The sequence below is a fragment of the Corylus avellana genome, chromosome ca2 (assembly GCF_901000735.1).
Source record: "Corylus avellana chromosome ca2, CavTom2PMs-1.0".
In the NCBI taxonomy this organism is placed as follows: Eukaryota; Viridiplantae; Streptophyta; class Magnoliopsida; order Fagales; family Betulaceae; genus Corylus; species Corylus avellana.
The window spans coordinates 19,579,187-19,586,747 of NC_081542.1; positions in this window are offsets into that span (position 1 = coordinate 19,579,187).

Here is a 7,561-nt window from a genome sequence, read left to right on the forward strand (position 1 = left end):
TTCCTGAGAACAGTGACTGTTTCCAACTGCTGATGACTCCCTAGATTGGGTATTGTCTGGGCTGGCAATTCTCCCTGCTTTCCTTCACTCAGCTCCTTGGCCATTTGCCCCACTTGCACTTCCAGTCTTTGAGTGGCTTGATCAGTCTTTGTGTTGAATTGTTTTTGATTAGCCGTGAATTGCTGTTGATAAGTCATGAACTTCTGTTGAGAAGCCACCAAAGTGTGTATCATATTCTCCAGTTGGTTCAGTTTTGACTCTTGAGTTTGCTTGCTTGCTTGTTGGGAACCTTTTTGTCCTTGATTCTTACTCCATGATAAATCAGGGTGGTTTTGCCATCCTGGCTTGTATGTGTTGGAGTATGAATTGCTCTTATAAGGGTAGTTGCTTTGTCCCACATAGTGCGCTTGCTCTTGATCTGCAAATGAATATAAAGGGCAAGTTTCAGTAGTATGACTTACTTGAGAACATATGGCACATACCTGGAATTGGGTGGCTGGCTGATTGGGAGAGATGCTTTGAGTAGTCATGGTGTTTGCAAGCATAAAGAATGCCTTCTGCATAGTAGCCATCAGATTTTGTATTCCGTTATTTTCTTCATTCCTGCCTTTGCTCCTTACACCATGCCTCCTGTTGGATGGAAATTGTTGAGTGTGTTCACTCAACCTCTCAAAGATCCCTATGGCTTCCTCACTGCTTTTCTCCATCAGCATACCTCCACAAGCTGTATCAACCATCCCTTTGTTAGTATCATCTAAACCTTCATAGAAAATTTGTACCTTGTACCTAATCATCTTGAGCGATGTTGTGGTGTGGGCACTTTAGAAACAAGGAATTGAAGTGATCCCAGGCCTCAAAGAACAAATATCCATCTCATTGTTGGAACATTTGAAGTTTCCTTTTAAGTTGTTTTGTCTTCTGGGCTGGAAAAAACCTCTTCAGAAACTTGGTGGTCAATTCTTCCCGAGTGTGGATAGAATCTGTAGGCAAGGAATTGTACCACAGTTTAGCATTATATTTCAAGGAAAAAGGAAAGGCGACTAACCTGAGTCTCTCTGGAGTTAGACCTTGAACATGCTGCAACTTGCATAAGTCAAAGAATTCCTTAAGATGCAAGTTGGGATTCTTAATAGCTGAGCTTCTGAAGTGAGTCAATGCATTGAGGATTTTGGGAGAGATATAATAGTTGTCATCCACCTCCGGTTGATATGCTATGCATGAGGGTTGATGGAGGTTTGCTGGAACATATGCCTGCTTTATTGGTCTTCTCACCCGTGGTGGATTTCCCTCTAATGGTCTTTGTCCCATTCGATTCTCTTGCAAGTCTTCCATCTCAATTTCTTCTTCTTCTTTGTCTCTAGGTCTTTGTCAAATTGTCCGCTCAATTTCAAGATCGAGTGGAAGAACGGTTGAGGCTCGAGATCGACGACCTTGCATCAACTGAATTACTTCTTCAGTTAGGCAACTTCAGTACTGCTATTCCGGATGCTCCCTGGAACTGCACTCGATCACAGGTTTGTGTGTTCGATCACAGTGCGCTCGATCGCACTTGACTAACGATTGATCGCAATCACAGAATGCCAATCCGCAATCTGAAACAAAAAACAAAAAAAATTAGGGATAACGAAAATAATGTTGATTTTTTTGCTAACAACTAAATTAAAAATTGAAAATTAAATAACAAAGCTAAAGGAAAATAATTTTTAAACCAAATTCACCGCAATCCCCGGCAACGGCGCCAAAAACTTGTTGTGGAAATATCTACCTAAATTAGTAGGTAAATAATTGTACGTTTTACCTGCAAGTGCACAATGTCAATATAGTAGTATATGGTGCAAGTACAGGATCATTCCCACAAGGATAGCTAAATTTCCGTTTAAAAATAAATTTCTTAAGTAGAATAGAGATTGATTGAGTTGATAATAATAAAAATGTAAGGCTTTGATATCCACCGCTAATTATATTTAGCTAATATATCAATATGTCACTGTTTTGATCATGTTATGAATATCTAATGTTTGTCAACCTAAGGGCATTGGTGTCTACTCCTTAAGCTATTGATTTCCCTAAACAACGAATTAAGCATGGGTGTCTACTCTAATTCTTTTTTTTTTTTTTTCTTAAAGGATTTAGCATGGGTGTCTACTAAGTTGTTCTTTAAGAAAGCAGAAAAACTACGGAAATTGACAAACACATGAGGCCTAGGGCATAGGTGTCTACTCCCAGTTCCCCATGTTGATTAACCCAAGAACCTGGTGTGGATTACTTTTGTTACTTATGTTAAACCTAGGACTCGGTCATCCAAATTGATCTAACTAACTAGTCCATACCACATGCACATGTTGATCAGGCACACACATATTAGGAATTCATGAAACTAGGTATTAATCAAGTTAAATATCATAACAAGATCATCACAATGGTGCCAATATTGAAATATTAAATAAACATAACTAGGGCTTCAATCTAGCCTTACTAATAAATTAGCTACACATAAAGTTAATGTTGAACATCTTCATAAAATAAAAGAAAAGAAAAGAATAAACCCGAGACTTGAACTTCAAGAGCTCGTCTTCTTCTCCTTCTCAAGTATGTCTATTCAGGAGGCTTAAGGGTCTATTTATAGGTTTTAAAAGTCCTAGACAAAGTAGTAAACCTAGGGATTTTATAGGGTTTTGAGGCCTATTACAATTGGGAGTTGGAAAACCTAATATGGAAAGAGTGACACTTTAGCCGCCACTTGATGTATCTCCTACGCACGGGTGCGATCGATCGCAACCCGTGTGCGCTCAATCGCAGGTCTGTGATCGATCCTTCTTCTTGCATGTGCTCGATTGCTCCTAGCCTACTTTGTGCTGTGTCTTCTCGGGTACTGCGCTCGAGTGCAGGTACCCTGCGATTGATTGTAGTGTCAGAGAGCTCCAATTTTCCCCATCTTCTCTCTTTGAGCCCAAATCACCTAGTTTTACTTCATTTTCTTCCAAAAGCCTGTAAAAGTATGAAAAGCACAAAAATGAATTAAAATGGCCTAATTAACTAAAACCAAATGATTAAAACATGTGAGTTAAGGGCTGAAAATATGAATATTTTAGCACTTATCATCAGGTGAAAGAAGAGAAGGTGGATATGTGAAAAGAAGAGAGAAACATTTTGGAATGCAGAGGAGAGGGAAGCAGTACTGCGCGTGGGGGAGAAGAAAAAAGAGGGGGAAAAAAAAGAAAATGAGAGGAAGAAGAAGAAGAAGCTGTAGGCGCTCATGTTCCCAAGGCTAATAGTAACATGCCACATAAGGCACGTTACTACAAGAGTAACGTGCCACATGTGGCACGTTACTATATATATATATATATATATATATACACTTAATATATATTTAATACAAAGCTTAAGCTTTATAATTGATACAAAGCTTTATATTAATATATACTTGCAAATTATTAAGCTTAATACGTGATATATTTTAAATATGTATACTTGCAATTATTAAGCTTTATATTGGGCTTAGTAATCGATAAGTTGATATATATATATGTATAATACAAAGCTTAAGCTTTATAATTGATATAAAAGCTTCTATATTGCTTAGTAATTGATAAGTTGCATAGATATATATATATATATATATATATATATATATATATATATATATATATATATATAAAATTTATAATTATATATAATGCAAAATATAAACCATAATATAAAGAATTTAATTACTATATGACAATATAGTTGGAAAAAAACCTATCATATATACTTTATAATGTTCATTATAAAGTATGATAGTATTGATTTGTTTATTTATTTCATTAGTTTATATGAACTTTATAATGTATTGCTCAAGTTTATTTCATGTTTACTTAAAATATGGCGTGCATATTTTCACGATGTTTAGTGCTTGCATCCAGTTTCCTCTGGTTAATTAATTGATAGAGTTATTAAGAATCTAGCTCTTTTCATAATTAGTACTCTATCATATTGCTAGTTAAGGAGTCACTAAATTTAATTAACTATAGCATTGCATGCAATCATGATCTGCCTATCACAAAGTCCTAATCCCACATGCATTTCCTTTTTCTATGTATGTTTAACAACTCATCACTCTCACTAAACTTAAATTATAATATATATGGCTCAAGTTTTTACAACTTATTATAGTTTGAATTATTAATACACGTACTAAATTTGATAATATAATAATAATAGAATGAATGTCAACAGAATTGTATAATTGTTTACAAGATTACAAGATTACACTTGTATCAAAAAAACACTTAGCATATAGCAAATAATGCAAGGAGTCACTGAAACAATTTTTTTTTCATCAAATTTCTGAAAAATTTTATTTTATTTATTTTTTTAATTTTTAACCAATTTGTAACGTGTTAAATTGACACGTTACCAAATGGTAACGTGTCAATTTAACACGTTACCATATGGTAATGTGGCATTTTGACACGTTACCATATGGTAACGTGTCGATATGACACGTTACCATAAGATGACGTGTCTATTTAGCACGTCATCTTATGGTAACGTGAAATTTTTCACTACAAGAAATTAGGTCTTTAAGGGCGACTCAAAGTCACCCCTAAAGGTCCTAAAGTGGACGCTGTTGCCAACAGCGTCAACTTTTCGACCCTAAAGGTGTCGACGCTAATAGTCCGACCCTAATGATCAAATGTCTGATTATCAGGATCCACTTAAAAGTCGACCCTAATGATCACTTTTAGCGTCCACTTTATCGCCCCTAAAAGTCGCAATGTTTTGACCCTAAAGATGATGTAAACGGAAGCGAAAGTCGACCCTAATAGTCAAGCATTTGCGTCCACTTTTAGTTAACCATTAGGGTCCACTTTGTCGACCCTAATGGTCCTTTAAAAAAAATAATAATAATAACTATCAGCGTCCAAACCAAAGTGGACGCTGATAGTTAACCATTAGGGTCGACTTTTGTCGACCCTAATGGTCCTAAAAAATTCTCAAGCAAATTAACTATCAGCGTCCACTTAGAGTCGACCCTAATGATCACTTTTAGTGTCCACTTTATCGACTCTAAAAGGCGCAATGTTTTGACCCTAAAGATGATGGAAGTAGTCGACGCTGATAGTCAACCATTAGCGTCCACTTTTGTGGACGCTAATGGTCCAAAAAAATTTTAAAAAAAAATTGACTATCAGCGTCCAAATTAAAGTGGACGCTGATAGTTAACCATTAGGGTCCACAAAGTCGACCCTAATGGTCCTAAAAAATCAAAAAAAAAAATCTGCGATCGATCGCAATGTCAGTAGGTTTTCTACATTTTGAGATCGATCGCACAATCGTGTGCGATCGATCGCAGTACCAGTAGGTTTTCAAGTAGGTTTTTTATATTTTGCGATCGATCACACTCCAAGTGCGATCGATCGCAAAACCAGGAAACAAATTCATATATTCGTGGAACTTAGATTTATCTTGGCTGCCTTAGAATCCATTTTGGGCTCTATTTTATAATCATTATATGCTGGTTTAAGAGATCCATTAAACTGAAAAATGATGTGCATGTTTGGCGGTAAGGATATCTTTTCCAACTTTCATCCTTGTTCAATTCAGTAGCTTACTTGAGAAAAGACAATAAAAAGAATATGGAGTTAATCATAGATTATGGTTATCTCATTCTGTTTAGGTAATACGTTTTTATTCCAATAACCTAAGCTAAGTGTTTTGGGTTAGGCAATTCTCCCACAGCTGCCCTGTACGCATAAAAGAAATTGTAGCCGAATGAACTAACTTTCAGTTGCTTAGCATTTCCTTGGTCTAGGCAAAAATTAATAAATATGGATTTTGGCTGTGGAAAAATATGAAGATTGAGAGGAGAATATTAGCATTTCCTTGGCATTCAGTTTGCTGGAATTTTGACAGAATATTGATAGCTAGTGCAACCAAGTGCAGGATTTACTCATGAATTTAAGGCTGGAAATTTCGAAACTCTATAAATGTTCCCCTAAAAACATTTATAAAAAGGAAATCTTACCAAGCTTAAAATACATACACAAACATATTTAGGCTTTCATAACACTAACCTTTTTATAGGGATATCCAAGTCAGCAATATAATGGAGTGTAAAACTGATAAATTCCTGCACATTTTCAATCCATCAGGACAAGGAATTGATAAATATAGTATGCTAGAAAATGTTTAGTACAGAGTTTTAGTCTACCATACAACTCTATAACCTACACCCATAGCCATTCTCACTATCCATTATTACTATAGGCTCGCAGAAGAACAACTAATAAGATGCTTTATGAGCCACAAGACCATTCTCAGAAAATACATAATCGTAGTCATCAATAACTGCAAAGAGAAAAGAGACACTTAATAGTATAGTCATGTACATATGAAAAATTGTGAAGTAGACAACTGCATTTGGCCCTAATTTTGAGAACTATTGAAAACCAATCAGATAATGCTTATAAAGGTTAGACTTGAAACTCATTTATAATCCATAGAAAACATAATGCTTGATTGTCAAGGTTCATGACGAATATTCACATGAAAAATACATTTGAAAGCTAAGAACCAAAGTATATTTTTAGATCATGTTAAAACAAATGGAATAATCAAACAGATTTTGGGTTCCTAGCTCTTATAGCTAAACAATTACCTTTCGAAGGTCCCGCATGAATTCTAACAGCATTGGAGTGACCACCTAGCATTTGAGTGGAAAAAGTTGCATCAAAGACAATTTCAAGCGGATACATGGAAATGTTACTTCCATGCAATAAATCTAAGAAATAACAACTTGCTTACATATATCCTATGTTGATGTGACCATAATAATATAAACAATACAATGGAACAAAATTAGCAAGCAAAATGAATCAGAGAAGAAAATCGGTACCTTTCTTGGAGCAGTAAGGGTCCCATCCACATCAAATAAAGCAATTAAACCAGGATTCCTAATGGCCATTTCGCTCAACATATTTTTCTGCAACACCAAATCCACAATATCACAACATCAAAATTATGTAAGACACCACCATTATACCACTAAAACTTTAATAACTAGACAACTAACCGTATCCACAATAGATGACCAAAACACATAAGACCCAACTTATTCTAAAGCCAGCGCACCATCCCAAATAAAAAAAAAAAAAAATTAAAAATTAAAAATGCATCTTCTCCACTGTCACACCACCAAAACAAGCTTTAGCCAAAAAGGTAAAAAAATTCAACACAATCACTCAAAAAACCATAGCCTCATGTATGTTTAGTGTACATAGTTTTTATTAGATGCATTCTCTTGCTAGCGGCAGCTGAAATTAGCTCACAGTACAATTACCAAATGGGAATTTCAAGAAATGGGCATTGTGCTGAAAACAGAGGAGCAAATTCTCAAAGGGACTGATTGGGAAATCAGGACTCGAGTAATGCGTGCAGGGAAATACAAGAAATCTGAAATAAATAGGGATCTGTGTTGCAGATCGGGGCTTCAAGATAGAATTCTATGTAAATAAAGCTGTTAATCAGTTTGATTTGAAGGAGTCTCTAATGTCTTTATAGTTTGTTGTTTGTC